General features: G+C 50.2%; 1 long non-coding RNA gene across 1 annotated transcript in view; it reads right to left on the bottom strand.

Annotated features, from left to right (window-relative positions):
* LOC137535591 (uncharacterized) overlaps positions 1 to 20,919 on the bottom strand; it is a 33,673-nt gene continuing 12,754 nt past the window's right edge. The window contains exons 2-4 of the long non-coding RNA XR_011024414.1: positions 14,603 to 14,653; positions 5,353 to 5,438; positions 1 to 4,084 (exon numbers count right to left, since the gene is read on the bottom strand). This is a non-coding gene — a long non-coding RNA (uncharacterized lncRNA). The remainder of the gene's footprint in view (positions 4,085 to 5,352; positions 5,439 to 14,602; positions 14,654 to 20,919) is intronic.

The following is a 20,919-nucleotide window of genomic DNA, read 5'->3' on the forward strand; positions in this document are numbered from 1 at the left end:
TTTACAAAGTTTATTATTTATTAGTTGAAAAGTTTAAAGGGTGTCAAAAAAGTAGAAAAAAAGAAGTTATGGTAAAAGTTATAAGTAGCTATTAACAATTCCCAACAACCCTCTTCCAATCTTTGTTGTCGTATTGTAGCAGCTGCCATTGTTGTCACACACACACCCGGCACAGCATGACGCCGTGGGCTCAATTCACAAAGACTGTTCTGTAAAAATAACAGGATGGTAAAATAACACTTTCTGCATTTCAGAATTCATTAAGATTTTCACACATGCGGGAATAGTTCATGGGAATAGTTTGGTCATTTTCCGCAAAACTTTATGATGCTTCACTAAGATGTGTTCAGTAAGGAGTGGAAGTCTAACCAGCTGTGGAGGAGGACTCAAGCTGTGTTCTGCTATGTGATGTCCTCCGACTTCTGGCCAGAGCTGTGATGAGTTCTCAGGTGCTCTGCCTATAACATGAGCTGTGCCCTTTCTAGTTTTCTGCTTCTGTCCTGTGACAGCGCATACAAGAGTAAAAAATTCCTGGCATCCCTTTAGACTGCGTGCCTTCCCTAGTCTCTCTGAATATCAGCTTTTCCCCTGCGCCCCTAAAGGGATTCGAGGAAAAGTTTTTGAATGTGTTCTGCTCCTGCCTCTGTATTTTGTTACTTTCTGATGTCCCGCCCGTCAGTGCATCGGGTCAGATGGAGTGAGTGCTACAACATGGTGGCTCTTTCAAATCCAAAGAAGCTTTATTGGCAGGACAAAATACATTTAGCATTGCCAAAGAATATTAGCATAGGAGGGGTGGTTGTGGGAAAAAGGGAAGGGTATGGGGGTTGGGGTATACAGTCCCTAAGTGTAAGGAGGATATAGGGAGCTGGGGTATATAGGGGTCCTATTGGCTGTATCCTTTGTCTGTCAGTGGCTGTTCATTACTGACATCTCCAGGCTGGTCTTAAAATACCGAACATCTCACTTCTGTTACCGCATGCTCTAATCTTTGTGAATTTACATGTATTGAGGTATTTGCCACACACGTTGGTAAGTTACCTCATGAGCAGGCCCGGGTTTGCCTCACAGGAACCTATAAGCACAGGTGTCCTGGCACCCTAGACTTCACCCTACAGACATGAACTTACAAACCCTCCGCTGAACTGCACTGCAAGTGTGCTGGCTGTCTCAGCTGTCACTTCTCCCTTACTTCCCCCGCCTGTCATAGGTAGCTACAGGTGCCCCTTAGTATTAGGCAGCCAGAAGAACCCTGAATATTACATAGCTAGAGTACTAGGTAGTCAGAGGAACCTCACTATTACGTAGCTAGGGTATTAGGTAGTCAGAGGAGCCTCAGTATTACGTAGCTAGAGTATTAGGCAGCCAGAAGAACCCTGAATATTACATAGCTAGAGTATTAGGTAGTCAGAGGAACCTCAGTATTACGTAGCTAGAGTATTAGGTAGTCAGAGGAGCCTCAGTATTACGTAGCTAGAGTATTAGGCAGCCAGAAGAACCCTCAATATTACATAGCTAGAGTATTAGGTAGTCAGAGGAACCTCAGTATTACGTAGCTAGAGTATTAGGTAGTCAGAGGAACCTCAGTATTACGTAGCTAGAGTATTAGGCAGCCAGAAGAACCCTCAATATTACATAGCTAGAGTATTAGGTAGTCAGAGGAACCTCAGTATTACGTAGCTAGAGTATTAGGCAGCCAGAGGAGCCTCACTATTACGTAGCTAGAGTATTAGGTAGTCAGAGGAGCCTCAGTATTACGTAGCTAGAGTATTAGGCAGCCAGAGGAGCCTCAGTATTACGTAGCTAGAGTATTCGGTAGTCAGAGGAACCTCAGTATTGCGTAGCTAGAGTATTAGGTAGTCAGAGGAGCCTCAGTATTACGTAGCTAGAGTATTAGGTAGTCAGAGGAACCTCAGTATTACGTAGCTAGGGTATTAGGTAGTCAGAGGAGCCTCAGTATTACGTAGCTAGAGTATTAGGCAGCCAGAAGAACCCTGAATATTACATAGCTAGAGTATTAGGTAGTCAGAGGAACCTCAGTATTACGTAGCTAGAGTATTAGGTAGTCAGAGGAGCCTCAGTATTACGTAGCTAGAGTATTAGGCAGCCAGAAGAACCCTCAATATTACATAGCTAGAGTATTAGGTAGTCAGAGGAACCTCAGTATTACGTAGCTAGAGTATTAGGCAGCCAGAAGAACCCTCAATATTACATAGCTAGAGTATTAGGTAGTCAGAGGAACCTCAGTATTACGTAGCTAGAGTATTAGGCAGCCAGAGGAGCCTCACTATTACATAGCTAGAGTATTAGGTAGTCAGAGGAGCCTCAGTATTACGTAGCTAGAGTATTAGGCAGCCAGAAGAACCCTCAATATTACATAGCTAGAGTATTAGGTAGTCAGGAGCCTCAGTATTACGTAGCTAGAGTATTAGGCAGCCAGAAGAACCCTCAATATTACATAGCTAGAGTATTAGGTAGTCAGAGGAACCTCAGTATTACGTAGCTAGAGTATTAGGCAGCCAGAGGAGCCTCACTATTACGTAGCTAGAGTATTAGGTAGTCAGAGGAGCCTCAGTATTACGTAGCTAGAGTATTAGGCAGCCAGAGGAGCCTCAGTATTACGTAGCTAGAGTATTAGGCAGCCAGAGGAGCCTCACTATTACGTAGCTAGAGTATTAGGTAGTCAGAGGAGCCTCAGTATTACGTAGCTAGAGTATTAGGCAGCCAGAGGAGCCTCAGTATTACGTAGCTAGAGTATTAGGTAGTCAGAGGAGCCTCAGTATTACGTAGCTAGAGTATTAGGTAGTCAGAGGAACCTCAGTATTACGTAGCTAGAGTATTAGGTAGTCAGAGGAACCTCAGTATTAAACAGCTGGATGAGCCCCTGACTGAAAGATCTCATCAGTGGAAAGAGCATGGTGAGTAACCTCTCATTTACACTCTCATTAAAACTCTGCATAGGGAAGGAGGGAGGGAGGCACTCCGGGAGGGAAGTAAGCCGCCTTTCCATCATCAGCCTGTAGGCAGGTGTCTGCAATGCCTTATGGTAAATCTGGCCCTGCTCATGAGTCGGTCATTTTCCTTTTTCAATACAGTACTGAAATGGCTTCTGACCAGATGTTTTGTAGAATCAGCTGTTTTCTGCATTACTGAGTGCGCTTAGTGAATTGAGCCTACTGTAACCTGCGTTTGCTCCATAAATTGCTAGCTTGTCTCTAGAAAGGTGACCTACGGCATGGTGTGACACCACATGGATGTTTGGCTGCCTCTAGAAGGGTCGTTCTTGTGACACTATGACTTGTAGTCCTGGGTGACACCGTACTTGGAGGTGGTGGCTTCTTGGAACCTCTTCCCCGGATGGTCTGTAAACATCGGATTTGGCACTTGTCATGGTGGAGGGTGGAGGTGATGGCAGGAAATTGGTGGTCAGGTTTGGTCTTCATGGAGGAAACAGAAGTCTGGTCCAGTGTTAGTCGTGGAGCAGATAAGCCCACATCCAACCAACAAACGTTGATTCTGGTGATACCTTTAATGACTATCTGTACATGGTTTATTGCAATCTTTCCAAACCTTAAAGGGAACTTAAACTGATGTAAAAAAAAAAAAGACTTGAACTTAACTTGGGCTTCTACCAGCATCCGCCCTGTGCCGTCACAAAGCGCTCCTCCAATCCCCCGCAGCGACCCTCTGTCATTTGGATGCGTGGCCCCAGTCTGCGAGCCTCTTGATTGCACTACCATGGACGGGAGCACTCTATGCATGCACAGTACCAAAAAAACCTCTACTGCACATGCGCGGGAGCGTGATCGAGAGCGCAGTGGTTATCGATTCACCAGTCAGCTGGCTGGAAGTGGGTCGCTGCGGGCACAGGGTGGCTGCATGGGGCTGCTAGAAGCCCCAGGTAAGTTTTTGCTTTTTTTTAATTCAGTTTATGTACCCTTTACGTTAAAGCCTCAAAAGATGGCAACGTTTGTTTGTTTGGTGTGGGCAGGAAACAGAAGGAGATTGTGTTGTGGTGGAAGAGTGACCTCTGCAGGTGGATCATGATCTGCAGTCCTGGGCTGTGCTCTATCATCCGTGTGACCTGCAAAATAAATACTCAGGATAAGAATTTCATTGGAGGGTTTGACCCATGCAAGTTTGGGGGGAGATGAAGCAGCAATCGATGCCTCTACATCCCAGTTCCCTCTCAGGACATGTGAGGGGCATGTGCTGTACATACCTGTGGCATGACTGTGCAATGATTAATCAGATGACTGTGCTGTGAATGGCCAGATGACCGTGTGGTGATTGCCCAGATGACCGTGTGGTGATTGGTCAGATGACAGTGCCATGATTGCCTGGATGGCTGTATAGTGATTGGTCAGATGATGTGTGGTGATGGACCTAATGACTGTGCTGAGATTGGTTGGATGGCCGTGTGGTGATTCAATTACTGTATAGTGATTGGTCAGGTGATCGTGTGGTGATGGAGCTGATGACTGTGCTGTGATTGGGCGGATGACTGTGTGGTGATTGGATGGCTGTATAGTGATTGGTCAGGTGATCGTGTAGTGATTGGATGATCATGTAGTGATTGGTCAGGTGACCGTGTGGTGATGGAGCTGATGACTGTGCTGTGATTGGTCGGATGGCCATGTGGTGATTGGATGGCTGTATAGTGATTGGTCAGGTGATCGTGTGGTGATTGGATGGCTCTATAGTGATTGGTCAGGTGATCGTGTGGTGATGGAGCTGATGACTGTGCTGTGATTGGTCGGATGGCCATGTGGTGATTGGATGGTTGTATAGTGATTGGTCAGGTGATCGTGTGGTGATTGGATGATCATGTAGTGATTGGTCAGGTGACCGTGTGGTGATGGAGCTGATGACTGTGCTGTGATTGGTCGGATGGCCATGTGGTGATTGGATGGCTGTATAGTGATTGGTCAGGTGATCGTGTGGTAATTGGATGGCTCTATAGTGATTGGTCAGGTGATCGTGTGGTGATTGGATGATCATGTAGTGATTGGTCAGGTGACCATGTGGTGATTGGATGGCTCTATAGTGATTGGTCAGGTGATAGTGTGGTGATGGAGCTGATGACTGTGCTGTGATTGGTCGGATGGCCGTGTGGTGATTGGATGGCTGTATAGTGATTGGTCAGGTGATCATGTGGTGATTGGATGGTCATGTAGTGATTGGTCAGGTGACCGTGTGGTGATGGAGCGGATGACTGTGCTGAGATTGGTCGGATGGCCGTGTGGTGATTGGATGGTTGTATAGTGATTGGTCAGGTGACCGTGTGGTGATGGAGCTGATGACTGTGCTGTGATTGGTCGATTGGCCGTGCAGTGTTGCTGGGTTACACACCTTCATTGTCTCCTCTTCTGTAGGGTTCCGTTCCTCCTCCACTACCTCCTCCTGTGCTTGTTACTCCACAACATGTGAGTCTTTATCTGCGATTGGACGGGACACGAAACACAGAAGAACGGTTTTAGTATAATTTGTAATCACATCTTAAAGCGGACCTGAACTCAGAACTTCCTCTCTTCTCTAAAAGATAAGCAACAGCATAATAACCTTTACAGAAAAACATTTCTTTCTTACAGCTGATACAAATCCTGCAATAAATTTGCAGTGTGTCTACTTCCTGCTTTCATGGAAGCAGACATTGCTAACAGCCTGTGCTTTCACATAAGTTTATCTGTCATGGTAGTCATGTGACACAGCTGAGGGATCAAATTACAACTTGTGATTAGTTACACACAAATGAGGGGGAATTAAACAGGCTAAACTCTCTAAATACATACAGGGAGCATTTCTCTGTTTTACTTCTGTCCTGTGCAAAAGTTCAGATCCACTTTAAAAATTCAAAATCAGTTGAAATTACTGAATGGAAGATCTCACTCAGAAGTGAGGAATCCGAGGAGGAACCGCACACCACTGTGGAGGTGCTGGACCTGAGTAACAGTCAATGATAAATCCAGAAGGTCCGCACACTCATATGTAGTAACCTTACCATTCTGTGTGTTTACCTTGACAAAGGGGATCCCTTGGGGCCACGAAACGAATCGTTTGTTATGGAATGGAATTGTGTCACGTTTTTTGAATAAAACAGCAGACTTGGTCTACATATGAGTGTGCGGACCTTCTGGATTTATCTCACTCAAAAGTGGGTGGGGCTGGCAGCTGTAGATCTCTGGCCTTCCATGGGGCAAAACTGGGCATTCACCCAAAGCCAACACACTCCCCCGTGTCCTTGCTGGACACTCCCAAACTCCCCTCCACACCCACATCTGGTGTCCATCCATGAGTGTACAGTACAGAGACTGAGTGTTTATCCAGTCACCAGCCCCCCCCTGCCCCGCTGCCACATCCTGGGGGGTCAGACATGCCGGACACTCCCGGACTCCCCTCCACACTGGTGTCCATCCATGAGTGTACAGTACAGAGACTGAGTGTTTATCCAGTCACCAGCCCCCCCCTGCCCCGCTGCCACATCCTGGGGGGTCAGACATGCCGGACACTCCCAGACTCCCCTCCACACCCACATCTGGAAATAGCTGGAATTTCATTCTCCACCGTGTACAGTCACACATCTCCAGCTTTATCATAGCGTTTATATAACTTGCCATTGTTCTTTACCCTTCTGCACTGCATAGCTCCCAACTGTCCCTCTTTCGGAGGGACAGTCCCTCTTTGGGAGCCCTGTCCCTCTGTTCCTCTTTCCTCCTCATTTGTCCCTCTTTCAGGACTGTGTCCCTCTTTCTATGTAAATATATATATTTCTCTACTAAAAAATGTGTTTGTTTGACTCTAAACTTTATTCCCATCCTTTAAATTGATATATTACTAATTTTAAAATGTTACTATGAAGGAAAATGAACCAGGATAGAAAGGACCAGTGTGGTTTGACTTATAAAACAACATATTTTTCTTATGAAATCTTTATGGTATGCGTGACTAGGGGTGTGAAGGGGGCATGATCAGGGGTGTGGCAGGGCGTGGCTTAAGTGTCCCTCTTTCTCACCTCAAAAAGTTGGAAAGTATGGCACTGGCCTCACATTCTCAGTTTATGGAGCCAAAGCTATAGAACAGCCAGATCAGCCATGGGAGAAAGTAACTGCCCTGCCAATAATAATGAGGAAATAATAATAACTGGATAATAGCAGGGTCATTCTGGTATCTGTGAAGTGCTGTAATGGGATGCGTGTTGGACGCATGTAAAATCCTTCTGGCATTGAGGAACTCCAGGGAAAATGAGAGCCATGATGAACCCATAATTAGGTAAATGAAGATGTTGTAAGTGGGTTTGTGTTCTGAATTCTGATTGTTTAGGTATTGCACTGAACACTGCACTGCTGGTAGGCATGGCTTCTCATAGGGTTATGAATTCTAAGTGGCTATGGGTCTTCACAAGAGCCCCCCCCCCCCCCCCGCCAGGGATGATGGGCGGTTACCACTAGTGGGCAATGGCTACTTTGCTGTCTAGTAGCCTCCGGGTCATAACCCCTGGGGTTGCCCCACCAGTGATGGCTGGATTATCCAATAATAAACTGATGGCTGGAAACAGGCACAAGCAAGCTGAGGTCAAGGGCAGGTAGCTATCAATCATAGTCACCACAGACTGAGGTCAAAGCAGGTGGAGTTCAGTCATTAGGGGGGGGGTAGGAGACAAAAGTCAGGGCAGGTCAGTCATTAGGGAGGTACAAGACAAAGGTCAGGGCAGGAGTAGTTCAGTCAATAGGTGGGTACAAGACAAAAGTCAAGGCAGGTGGGGTTCAGTCATTAGGGAGGTACGAGACAAAGATCAGGGTAGGTGGGGTTCAGTCATTAGGGAGGTACAAGACAAAGGTCAGGGCAGGTGGGGTTCAGTCATTAGGGAGGTACAAGACAAAGGTCAGGGCAGGCAGGGTTCAGTCATTAGGGAGGTACAAGACAAAGGTCAGGGCAGGTGGGGTTCAGTCATTAGGGAGGTACAAGACAAAGGTCGGGAAGGCAGAGTTCAATCATAAGGGAGGTACAAGAAAAAGGTCAGGGCAGGTGGGGTTCAGTCATTAGGGAGGTACAAGACAAAGGCCAGGGCAGGAGGAGTTCAGTCATTAGGGAGGTACAAGACAAAGGTTGGGGCAGGCAGAGTTCAGTCATTAGGTAGGTACAAGACAAAGGTCAGGGCAGGCAGGGTTCAGTCATTAGGGAGGTACAAGACAAAGGTTGGGGCAGGTGGAGTTTAGTCATTAGGGAGGTACAAGACAAAGGTCAGGGCAGGTGGGGTTCCATCATTAGGGAGGTACAAGACAAAGGTCAGGGCAGGTGGGGTTCAGTCATTAGGGAGGTACGAGACAAAGGTCAGGGCAGGTGGGGTTCAGTCATTAGGGAGGTATAAGACAAAGGTCGGGCAGGCAGAGTTCAGTCATTAGGGAGGTACAAGAAAAAGGTCAGGGTAGGTGGGGTTCAGTCATTAGGGAGGTACAAGACAAAGGTCAGGGCAGGCAGAGTTCAGTCATTAGGGAGGTACAAGACAAAGGTCAGGGCAGGCAGGGTTCAGTCATTAGGGAGGTACAAGACAAAGGTTGGGGCAGGTAGAGTTCAGTCATTAGGGAGGTACAAGACAAAGGTCAGGGCAGGTGGGGTTCCATCATTAGGGAGGTACAAGACAAAGATCAGGGCAGGTGGGGTTCAGTCATTAGGGAGGTACAAGACAAAGGTCAGGGCAGGCAGAGTTCAGTCATTAGGGAGGTACAAGACAAAGGTCAGGGCAGGCAGAGTTCAGTCATTAGGGAGGTACAAGACAAAGGTCGGGGCAGGTGGAGTTTAGTCATTAGGGAGGTACAAGACAAAGGTCGGGGCAGGCGGATAACTAGTGGGGTAGAGTACATGGCAGGTCACAGCAGGAATCTGGTTACAACATTTTGAGCTGCAGAAGTCACAGCAATTACATTTTGCTCCCAAGGTTTTCCTGATAGGGGGCCCACCTCCCACTGCTGCAGCTGTACATGCGCACTTCTGCCAGAGGCATGCATGCGCTCAGGACGGCGGGTATGACAGCTCGGCTGCTCCCCCTAGCTGAGAAATGACTATGCTGCCACCTCCTGTGTTTGGATAAAGAGGGAAAGTGGTCAGTATGGTTCTGTTTCTACTGTTGTCTCTTGATGACCAGCACAGCTACCAGCTGACCCCAACTAATCAAGATTCAGTATTGTCACCCAAAGACCCCACCCCTGTGATCCACCCAGCTCTACCGTTCACCCAACCACCTCCTGGAGTGCGAGTTACTAACAGTCACTGCTAGGGATCATGGGAGATGTAGTCCTGTGCCAGCAGCAGCCAGTACAGCAGTGAGTTTGGTGATGTGATCAGGATAATAAAAACTACTTCAAGTTATCTGCAAGCCTATTATTATTATTAATAATAATATTTTGTGAAGTGAACCCAATCAGTGGAAGGTGATGAATGTGTAAGGGGGAGGAGCTCGGAGCTCCCCTATAAGTATATCCAGCGATCTGGTCAGTGATTATAGGTAGTCTGAAGAGTAAATCAAACAAAAAAACATACCTAAGGAGAGGGAAGGGATACTCACCTAGGTCCTATAGAGCGTCCCCGTTCCTCCTACGGGCCCGCGTTCCAGCGCTGGATCCCCCGTTAGCAGTATCCGGGCCGATGGGTCAGAGACTGCTCACTTCCGCCGTAAGGCAATCTTCAGGAGCCCGCTTGCTCTTGAAGACGGGTCACTCTGTACTGCGCATGCGCAAGAATGCATGCTGGTGCATGTGCAGTACGAAGCGGCCCATCTTCAGGAACACTTGGGCTCCTGAAGACTTCCGAAGCAGCAGAAGTGAGCAGTCGGTTGGAGAGTGCCAACAGGGAATCCAGCGCTGGAGCGCGGGGAGAGTAGGAGCAGTGGTCCTCATCTGGATTCCGGATATCCGGGTAACCCGGTTATCCAAACTTTTTTCAGCTATCCGATTCGGATTCCGGATTCCTGTGCAAATCCGGATAGCAAACCTCGGATATTTGGCCGCATACCCGGATATCCGAATACCTTAACTAAGGAGATGACGTTATTGAGCCAATCAGAGGGCTCCCAGCAGAAGCCCTAGCAACCAATCACAGAGGGGAACTCTGGCCAGCCCCCCCCCCCTGTATATAAAGAGGCGGCCATGTTGAGGGAACTCGTCCTTGCTTTGTGACTGCACACTGAGAGACACTCCAGTGCTGTTTGGTTAAAGCAAGTGCTTTCTACTGTGTTAAACTCAGCGTTTTTGTACATTAGCACCTGTACTATACCACTCTTTTATTGTTGTTTAGCTAGTTTGTTGCATTGTGATTTTAGTTAGTGTGTGTGTCTGTGACAGTCTCTGCTGCAGCCTGCAGCAGCTCTGCTAGTTAGGTGTCTGTGTCTGTGTTGTTTGTGCACACAGGCCAGGCCTGTGCTATATTGCCTTAGCTACAGTATAGTTTAGGGCATAGGGATTACTGTGTTATTTTGTAGTTATTACTGCAGTGCTTAGTTGTTAGAGACTAGTACTGTGTCTGTGTTAGGTACAGATCACTGCATTCCAGCAGCTCTGCCGCACCAGTGTCCATTCTGCCGCTAGCCACTGGCCGTGGATGCACTGGGCGCCCAGCTGATAGGGGGAGTCACACTGCAGAGGCGCAGCAGCGTGAGGCGGCCATTTTTCAGCAGGGTCAGCGCCGCAAATTGGAGGAGAAAGACGCCGAGCCTGTGATGCAGCTGATGGTGGATGAGCAGGCCACCACTAGCTCTACAACAGACACCCCCACCACCACCACCACTCCTGTTCGCAGGAGCAGCAGCAGCCGCCCAGCAGTGCATGGGGACTCGTCGGTCATCATGTTGACCTCAGCGGACATCCTACCCTCAGTCAGCACGCTCGGTTGTCCAGACACCGCGAGCGCAATGAGGGCTGTTACCACGGACTTTGAGAAGGACATTCTTGGCCACACTGTGGTTTGCGGAGGAGTCAAAGATGGTGACGGTGATTGTTGGGGGGATTCCTTGCCTGAGGTGTCAGCAGAAGATGAGTTTGGGGGGTCATCAATGGAGTACGAGAGATAATGGCGCGGGAGACTTGGGCGCAGGATACAGCCGGTATATGGCTGATCCTGCTGCCGCACAAGTCCCGGCCGTATTAAATACTATTCCCCCTCCAGGCCGCCATGGATGGTGGGGAATGAAATAATTTGGCTTCCAGCAATTGCTGGAAACTGAATTATTATGTTTTAACAGTAACTTCAGCTCCATCTTCTGATGGCACTGAAGTTACTCCCTGTGCCTGCTATCTCTCGTACACAATTCCTATTTCGGCCTATGGTGGCACTGGCTGCGCCCAAATCTCCTGCACTGCGCCCAAATCTCCTGCGCTGGTTTCAGCGTGTTCGCATCAACATCCCAGCAATTGTTTGAGGAGGGGGAGTATGATGCTGATAATGATGATGAGATGAAGGACCGTGACTACCAACCACAGAAGGGGAATGTTAGCTCTGAGTCTGAGGAGGAGGATGCGTCCATGGGTTTGGCACGGAGGATCAGCATCGCTGACATTGGCAGGAGCAGCAGTGGGCGTGGAATGCGGGACCCACAACCTGCTGCTTCATCTTCTGCCGCTATTACCAGCCGCACCACTCAACCCCAGGCCCCAACCACCACAGGGGAAAAAAATAAAATGTTTCCCCAATCTGGCAGTTTTTCACTCTGCCCTCATTGGACAGCAAGTTTGTCACTTGTAACGTGTGCCAGGTGAAGAAGATGAGCAGAGGTTGCAACCCCTCCAACTACAGCACCTCCAGCTTCATCAACCACCTGGCCAATAAACACTATCATGAGCATGAGGAGTTCAATAGGCTGAAGGAAGCTGGCGCTGGCAGTGTTCCAACCAAAAGCACCACCAGAACCCCCTTTGCCAGTGCCACTCCTGCCGACACTGAGGCCCGTTCAGGCAGCCAGTCCTCCTCAGTGGTCTCCTCTGCTCCCTCCTCCTCTTCAGGTGCAAGTAAAAAAATGCCACCAGACCCTGCTGAGCGAGTCCTTCCTAGTCAGGGCTCAGCCTCCTGGCAGCCGTCGCATACGCCAGCTGAACGGCTTACTTTCACGGGATATGTCCTCCCAGCTCCTCCCGTACTCGTTTGTGCAGGAGGGGAGCCAGATGCGTGCGCTCCTGCAGTGCGCAGTGCCGGATTGGCCAATCTCCAGCCGGCACTACTTCTCACGCATGGCCATCCCAGCATTGCACCGCTTTGCGATGGCCAACGTGGAGTGTGGGCTGGATCATGCGGTGGGTGACCATGTCCTGGACAAACTCCAAGAGCAGGAGAGGAGTTGGCTGCCCCCAGAGGGCTCAGAGTCGGAGAGGTGGTGTCTGACAATGGGGCCAACCTGGTTACTGCCATCCACTGGGAAGACCTCACCCACATCCCCTGTCTGGCCCACGTCCTGAACCTGGTGGTGCAGAAATTCCTCAGCGGCCCTGAAAGCCGTGCAGCTGGAGCTGAACCTCCCATGGCACCGGCTCATTATTGATGTTGCAACACGATGGAACTCCACCCTGGCCATGTTAGAGCGTCTGGTGGAACAGAGGCAGACTGTCAACCGATACCTGGCCAGAGCCACCGCGGACGCCACCGTGTTCGGGAGCGGCACCACGCACCTCCCGAACATCATCCTGAATGCAGAGTGGGAAAAAATGCAGCTGGTGTGCTTGGTGCTGGCACCCTTCCTGGAGGCCACCAACATGGTCAGCCGGGACCGTGCGTCGCTGTGTGAGTGGGTGACCATGATGTGCATGCTGGACAAGGCCCTCGATGCTCTGCTGAAAGTGGGAGAGGCAGCCTTGATCTAGCAGGAGCAGCAGCAGCAACCTTCACAGTCCATCTCTGTGAAGCAGGAGTAGGAGGTTGAAGACTTGGAGGACTTGGAGGTCCCTGACCTTGAAGAGGAGGGGGCACAGCGGAGTGCAGCTGAGGGGGTGGAGAGAGCAGGAGGAGGATCAGGAATCAGAGGAGGAGGACAGCACTGGGGGTGATGAAAATGAGTATGTGTCAGCAGAGATGGCAGCCCTCTTTCCCATGGCAGCGCACATCCTGCAGTGCCTGCGCAGTGACCCAAGGGTCAAGCAGATGCGTGCTCGGGAGGACATCTGGATCACCCTGATGCTGGACCCACGGCTGAAGGGGAAGCTGCATCAGTTCCTGCCTGCAGGAGGAGACCCTGTGCACTGAATGAGGGACTTGCAGTGGTCCCTGGTTCGGTGCTTGGAGGAAGCCTTCCCCCAGACTTCCCACCCCCCTGCTGTCAAAGTCCAGCCAGCACAGCAGCAAGTGCCTACGTCCATCAGCAGCAGGCGCTCATCAAACCTGCTGTCTCTCTTAAAGGCTCATACAGATGCTGACTGAGGAGGTGCCTGCAGCAGCATGTGGCTATCAAAGCCAGAACCAGCACCTGACCCGGATGGTGGCAGACTACATGGGGTTCTACAGTGGGCTTGACAGAGACACCCCTGTGGACCTCTTGGATTAGTGTGTCAAGCACCTGGATATTTGGAGCGAGCTGGCACAGTACGCCCTGGAAGTCCTTGCTTGCCCCCCTTCCAGCATGCTGTCCGAAAGGTGCTTCAGTGCGGCCGGAGGCGTGGTCACTGAGAAGCGCTCTCGTCTGTCCACCCAGTCTGTGCACAGACTGACGTTTCTCAAAATAAACTAGGCTTGGGTGGTTGGTGAATTCCTGGCCCCTGTTGTTGGCAAGATAGAGGAAATGAAGTGGCTGGAAATCTCTATGCCTGCCTTACCACCCTTTACCACCACAACCTCCAGGCTCCGTCTTGAGTCATAAGCCTGTTTTTTTTACTGAGCGATGGTACCAACACACTAGGTGCCATGGTGAACTATGTAAACACAATTGCTGTGTAATTTTTTGGGAGGTGTCTGTGCTGTCCAAGTGGTGGGGAGGCCCCAACTGCGGCAGTACGACCGCTTCCTGGAACCTCTCCTAATGTTTTACTGAGCCGTGGTACCAACACACTAGGTGCCATGGTGAACTATGTAAACACAATTGCTGTGTAATTTTTTGGAGGTGTCTGGGCTGTGAAAACTGCCATGTCCTAGTTGTGCGGTTGTACTTTGGACACAATGTGGGCTGCACGACCGCTGTCTGGAACCTAGTCCTGATGTTAATTTACAGCCATTTTTTTTGTATTTTTAACTCCCCACATAATACATTAGTGTTTCCCTTTAAAAAAAACATGATGCTACATGCATCATTTACCTCAAAAAACGTTTTGGAAGCTACTTATAGGCCACTTCCGGCTTTTCTATCCGGATATCCGAATTAGCCCGGATAATGCGTTCGGATATCCGCATGTACGCGGATATCAGAGCGTTCAGATCCGGATATCTGGGTATCCGGATCAATTTGGATTTTGAAAAGGGGTATCCGAGCACCCCTGTGTAGGAGGAATGGGAAGGTTCCATAGGACCCAGAGCCCTCCCTCTCCTTAGGTAAGTATCTGTTTTTTTTTGTTTGATTTACGTTTCAGACTCACTTTAAGCTGAAGGGGAGCATTTATTTTTTTCACAATAGGTAATGAATAATCATATAACCAACCTTCATCTTCTTGTCACCTCTGCTGTGTGCCGGCTGCCGGGGCGTCTTTCTCTGGAAGATACAAAACAGATTTTTGCCTTCTTAAAACAGAAGGTATTTGCAATAATTCAGATTGGAGTGGGCTTATAAGGTCTCCCACAATGCATTGCTGCTGAATATGCAAATAATCCTCTGTTGTCCCTGCAAGCTAACCACACCTCCAGATCTGCTGGAATGCAACGATGTGTCAGCTTGTATTACATTTATATTACAGAGCCACACAAATCCAACATGCACAGAGACTGTTTCAGACTGGTAGGTCCTCATCAGTGCATGGCATGGATTAATGTGGCTCTATGTGGTAGTACTTGAAACACCCAAAGTTACAGATTACCCAGCAGGCTCATGGTGAACCAGAACTCCCAGGAGTGTGTAAGGAGCTACAATTGTCCAAAAAGCCCCCTTACTAAAATGCTATGCAAAACAAAAGTTTGCTTTCTTAAGCGCTGGTTCACACGGACGCTTGGCGGCGATTACCACCAAGTGTTCGGCACTCGTCGGCTAAACGCTCACATTCAAGTGAATGGGAGCATTTAGCATCGCGCGGTTCCTGTAGATTACTGGCAATTGCCCAAACGCGGCGTTCCGATCCCGTTTTACCGCGTCGTTTCAGCCGGGCCTAGCCATGTGGCTTCTAAGGTCACCTAGCCTCCGTGGTTTCATATCCCCTTGCGGGGACAAAAAACTGCCGACCGGGCCGGGAAGCCGACGTTCGCCGTACCGCCACCCCCCGAGCGATACGTCATAGGACGACGCGGCAGCCGTCTGCCGTCCGTGTGAACCGGCCCTAAAACAGATCACCTTCTTTGTGATTATTGAGCTTGATAGAGGGATTCCGATGAGTTCAGGTTCACCAGCAGCTTTCTGGGTAATCTGTAACTCTGGCAGATACGGAGAGGGAGACGCGTGTGTGGGAAATGGGAGCCGTGCCAGGAGCTTGCTGGGTAATCTGTAACTCTGGCAGATACGGAGAGGGAGACGCGTGTTGGGGAAGTGGGAGCTGTGCCAGGAGCTTGCTGGGTAATCTGTAACTCTGGCAGATACGGAGAAAGAGACGCGTGCTGGGGAAGTGGGAGCTGTGCCAGGAGCTTGCTGGGTAATCTGTAACTCTGGCAGATACGGAGAGGGAGACGCGTGTTGGGGAAGTGGGAGCTGTGCTAGGAGCTTGCTGGGTAATCTGTACCTTTGGCAGATACGGAGAGGGAGACGCGTGTTGGGGAAGTGGGAGCCGTGCCAGGAGCTTGCTGGGTAATCTGTAACTCTGGCAGATACGGAGAGGGAGACACGTATTGGGGAAGTGGGAGCTGTGCTAGGAGCTTGCTGGGTAATCTGTAACTCTGGCAGATACGGAGAGGGAAACGCGTGTTGGGGAAGTGGGAGCTGTGCCAGGAGCTTGCTGGGTAATCTGTAACTCTGGCAGATACGGAGAGGGAGACGCGTGTTGGGGAAGTGGGAGCTGTGCCAGGAGCTTGCTGGGTAATCTGTAACTCTGGCAGATACGGAGAGGGAGACGCGTGTTGGGGAAGTGGGAGCCGTGCCAGGAGCTTGCTGGGTAATCTGTAACTCTGGCAGATACAGAGAGGGAGACGCGTGTTGGGGAAGTGGGAGCTGTGCTAGGAGCTTGCTGGGTAATCTGTAACTCTGGCAGATACGGAGAGGGAGACGCGTGTTGGGGAAGTGGGAGCTGTGCTAGGAGCTTGCTGGGTAATCTGTAACTCTGGCAGATACGGAGAGGGAGACGCGTGTTGGGGAAGTGGGAGCTGTGCCAGGAGCTTGCTGGGTAATCTGTAACTCTGGCAGATACGGAGAGGGAGACACGTGTTGGGGAAGTGGGAGCCGTGCCAGGAGCTTGCTGGGTAATCTGTAACTCTGGCAGATACGGAGAGGGAGACGCGTGTTGGGGAAGTGGGTGTGGTGCCAGGAGCTTGCTGGGTAATCTGTAACTCTGGCAGATACGGAGAGGGAGACGCGTGTTGGGGAAGTGGGAGCTGTGCCAGGAGCTTGCTGGGTAATCTGTAACTCTGGCAGATACGGAGAGGGAGATGCGTGTTTGGGAAGTGGGAGCTGTGCCAGGGGCTGGCTGGGTAATCTGTAACTCTAGCATAAACAAACCGAATGGGAGTACAGGTAATATTTATTCACAAACTATGTCCAAACAAGGACCTAACCTATATGTACAAAATAAGTGACATGAGGAGTCACTGGTCAATCAGCTGGATTGTAGTCTTGTAAACCAGTGATCAACAGGTCTCCTGGAGACCTGTTGATCACTGGTTTACAAGACTACAATCCAGCTGATTGACCAGTGACTCCTCATGTCACTTATTTTGTACATATAGGTTAGGTCCTTGTTTGGACATAATCTGTAACTCTGGCAGATACGGAGAGGGAGACGCGTGTTGGGGAAGTTGGAGCTGTGCCAGGAGCTTGCTGGGTAATCTGTAACTCTGGCAGATACGGAGAGGGAGATGCGTGTTTGGGAAGTGGGAGCTGTGCCAGGGGCTGGCTGGGTAATCTGTAACTCTGGCAGATACGGAGAGGGGACGCGTGTTGGGGAAGTGGGAGCCGTGCCAGGAGCTTGCTGGGTAATCTGTAACTCTGGCAGATACGGAGAGGGAGACGCGTGTTGGGGAAGTGGGAGCCGTGCCAGGAGCTTGCTGGGTAATCTGTAGCTTTGGCAGATACGGAGCGGGAGACGCGTGTTGGGGAAGTGGGAGCTGTGCCAGGAGCTTGCTGGGTAATCTGTAACTCTGGCAGATACGGAGAGGGAGACGCGTGTTGGGGAAGTGGGAGCTGTGCCAGGAGCTTGCTGGGTAATCTGTAACTCTGGCAGATACGGAGAGGGAGACGCGTGTTGGGGAAGTGGGAGCTGTGCTAGGAGCTTGCTGGGTAATCTGTAACTCTGGCAGATACGGAGAGGGAGACGCGTGTTGGGGAAGTGGGAGCTGTGCTAGGAGCTTGCTGGGTAATCTGTAACTCTGGCAGATACGGAGAGGGAGACGCGTGTTGGGGAAGTGGGAGCCGTGCCAGGAGCTTGCTGGGTAATCTGTAACTCTGGCAGATACAGAGAGGGAGACGCGTGTTGGGGAAGTGGGAGCTGTGCTAGGAGCTTGCTGGGTAATCTGTAACTCTGGCAGATACGGAGAGGGAGACGCGTGTTGGGGAAGTGGGAGCTGTGCTAGGAGCTTGCTGGGTAATCTGTAACTCTGGCAGATACGGAGAGGGAGACGCGTGTTGGGGAAGTGGGAGCTGTGCCAGGAGCTTGCTGGGTAATCTGTAACTCTGGCAGATACGGAGAGGGAGACACGTGTTGGGGAAGTGGGAGCCGTGCCAGGAGCTTGCTGGGTAATCTGTAACTCTGGCAGATACGGAGAGGGAGACGCGTGTTGGGGAAGTGGGTGTGGTGCCAGGAGCTTGCTGGGTAATCTGTAACTCTGGCAGATACGGAGAGGGAGACGCGTGTTGGGGAAGTGGGAGCTGTGCCAGGAGCTTGCTGGGTAATCTGTAACTCTGGCAGATACGGAGAGGGAGATGCGTGTTTGGGAAGTGGGAGCTGTGCCAGGGGCTGGCTGGGTAATCTGTAACTCTAGCATAAACAAACCGAATGGGAGTACAGGTAATATTTATTCACAAACTATGTCCAAACAAGGACCTAACCTATATGTACAAAATAAGTGACATGAGGAGTCACTGGTCAATCAGCTGGATTGTAGTCTTGTAAACCAGTGATCAACAGGTCTCCTGGAGACCTGTTGATCACTGGTTTACAAGACTACAATCCAGCTGATTGACCAGTGACTCCTCATGTCACTTATTTTGTACATATAGGTTAGGTCCTTGTTTGGACATAATCTGTAACTCTGGCAGATACGGAGAGGGAGACGCGTGTTGGGGAAGTTGGAGCTGTGCCAGGAGCTTGCTGGGTAATCTGTAACTCTGGCAGATACGGAGAGGGAGATGCGTGTTTGGGAAGTGGGAGCTGTGCCAGGGGCTGGCTGGGTAATCTGTAACTCTGGCAGATACGGAGAGGGGACGCGTGTTGGGGAAGTGGGAGCCGTGCCAGGAGCTTGCTGGGTAATCTGTAACTCTGGCAGATACGGAGAGGGAGACGCGTGTTGGGGAAGTGGGAGCCGTGCCAGGAGCTTGCTGGGTAATCTGTAGCTTTGGCAGATACGGAGCGGGAGACGCGTGTTGGGGAAGTGGGAGCTGTGCCAGGAGCTTGCTGGGTAATCTGTAACTCTGGCAGATACGGAGAGGGAGACGCGTGTTAGGGAAGTGGGAGCCTTGCCATTGTCTCCATGATGTCATCTGACTTATTTCAGGAGTAAATTTCATAACACAGGAAGCGAGATGAATCAGCCTTGGACAATAATAACACCAGTAGTGACAGACACACGAGATCACATCCTGTGTTTTGTGTCTCCCCCCCCCCCCCTACAAGGTCTGAGTTATATTTAGTCAGCCAGAAAGAGATTGAAGGACGCGTGAAAGTCATGTGACCACAAAGGACCGCATTGCTTCATTTCATCACGTCCCAGCAAAGGGGAAGCATGCCAGACAAGCATGAAGCCATTGTCACCTCTCGTCACATGACACTGGTCACCACATGTCTGGGGGCAGCCAGGCATAGGTGCCCCTAGTATAAGTAGCTAGGCATAGGTGCCCCCAGTATAGATAGCCAGGTAATTGTGCCCCCAGTATAGATAGCCGGGTGCCTCCAGCCTAGATAGCCAGGTATAGATAGCAAGGTGCTTCCAGCATTGATAGCCAGGTATAGGTACCCCCAGTATAGGTAGCCAGGTATAGGTGCCCTAGTATAGGTGGCCAGGTATAAGTGCTCCCAGTATAAGTTAGCCAGGTATAGGTGCCCCCAGTATACATAGCCAGGTATAGGTGACCCCTGTATAGGTAGCCAGGTATAGGTGCCCCTAGTATAGATCGACAGGTATAGGTGCCCCTAGTATAGGTAGCTAGGCATAGGTGCCCCCTGTAGATAGCCAGGTATAGGTAGCTAAGCATAGGTGCCCCCAGTATAGATAGCCAGGTATAGGTACCCCTAGTATAGGTAGCTGGGCATAGGTGCCCCCAGTATAGGTAGTGATGTATAAGTGCCCCCCAGTAAAGGTAGCGAGGTATAGGTGCTCCTAGTATAGGTAGATAGTAATAAGTGCCCCCAGTATAGGGAGCCAGGTATAGGTGCCCCTAGTATAGGTAGCTAGGCATAGGTGCCCCCAGTATAGGTAGCTAGGCATAGGTGCCCCCAGTATCGATAGCCAGGTATAGGTGACCCCAGTATAGGTAGCCAGGTATAGGTGACCCCAGTATAGGTAGCTAGGCATAGGTGCACCCAGTATAGGTAGCCAGGTATAGGTGCCCCCAGTATCGATAGCCAGGTATAGGTGACCCCAGTATAGATAGCTAGGTATAGGTGACCCCAGTATAGATAGCCAGGTATAGGTGACCCCAGTATAGATATCCAGGTATAGGTGACCCCAGTATATATAGCCAGATATAGGTGACCCCAGTATAGATAGCCAGATGTAGGTGACCCCAGTATAGATAGCCAGGTATAGGTGACCCCAGTATAGATAGCCAGATATAGGTGACCCCAGTTTAGATATCCAGGTATAGGTGACCCCAGTATAGGTAGCCAGGCATAGGTGCCCCAAGTATAGGTAGCCAGGTATAGGTGCCCCCAGTATAGGTAGCTAGGCATAGGTGCCCCAAGTATAGGTAGCCAGGTATAGGTCACCCCAGTATAGATAGCCAGGTATAGGTGACCCCAGTATAGAAAGCCAGATATAGGTGCACCCAGTATATGTAGCCAGGTATAGGTGCCCCTAGTATAGGTAGCCAGATATAGGTAACCCCATTATAGATAGCCAGCTATAGGTGACCCCAGTATAGATAGCCAGATGTAGGTAACCCCAGTATAGATAGTCAGGTTTAGATGAGCCCAGTATAGATAGCCAGGTATAGGTGCCCCCAGTATACATAGCCAGGTATAGGTACCCCCAGTATAGGTAGCGAGGTATAGGTGCCCCTAGTATAGGTAGATAAGTATAGGTGACCCCAGTATAGGTAGCCACATATATGTGTCCCCAGTATATATAGCCAGGTATAGGTGACCCCAGTATAGATAGCCAGGTATAGGTGCCCGCAGTATAGCCAGGTATAGGCGACCCCAGTATAGATAGCCAGGTATAGGTGACCCCTGTATAGGTAGCCAGGTATAGGTGCCCCTAGTATAGATCGACAGGTATAGGTGCCCCTAGTAT

The sequence above is a fragment of the Hyperolius riggenbachi genome, chromosome 10, assembly GCF_040937935.1.
Source record: "Hyperolius riggenbachi isolate aHypRig1 chromosome 10, aHypRig1.pri, whole genome shotgun sequence".
Classification (NCBI taxonomy): Eukaryota; Metazoa; Chordata; class Amphibia; order Anura; family Hyperoliidae; genus Hyperolius; species Hyperolius riggenbachi.